The following is a 228-nucleotide window of genomic DNA, read 5'->3' on the forward strand; positions in this document are numbered from 1 at the left end:
ATCAGGCCCAGCCAGCACGGGTTCATGAAAGGCAGGTCCTGCTTGACCAACCTGATCTCCTTCTATGACCAGGTGACTCGCCTAGTGGATGAGGGAAAGGCTGTGGATGTGGTCTACCCGGACTTCAGCGAGGCCTTTTACACCGTCTCCCACAGCATTCTCCTCGAGAAGCTGGCGGCTCACAGCTTAGACAGGTGTACTCTGCACTGGGTCAAAAACTGGCTGGAC

General features: G+C 56.1%; 1 protein-coding gene across 1 annotated transcript in view; it reads right to left on the reverse strand.

Annotated features, from left to right (window-relative positions):
* LOC103920301 (cystathionine beta-synthase-like) overlaps positions 1 to 228 on the reverse strand; it is a 31,890-nt gene that overhangs the window by 5,807 nt on the left and 25,855 nt on the right. The gene's annotated exons all lie outside the window — the stretch shown is intronic.

The sequence above is a fragment of the Pygoscelis adeliae genome, unplaced genomic scaffold (assembly GCF_000699105.1).
Source record: "Pygoscelis adeliae isolate BGI_AS28 unplaced genomic scaffold, ASM69910v1 Scaffold154, whole genome shotgun sequence".
NCBI lineage: Eukaryota > Metazoa > Chordata > Aves > Sphenisciformes > Spheniscidae > Pygoscelis > Pygoscelis adeliae.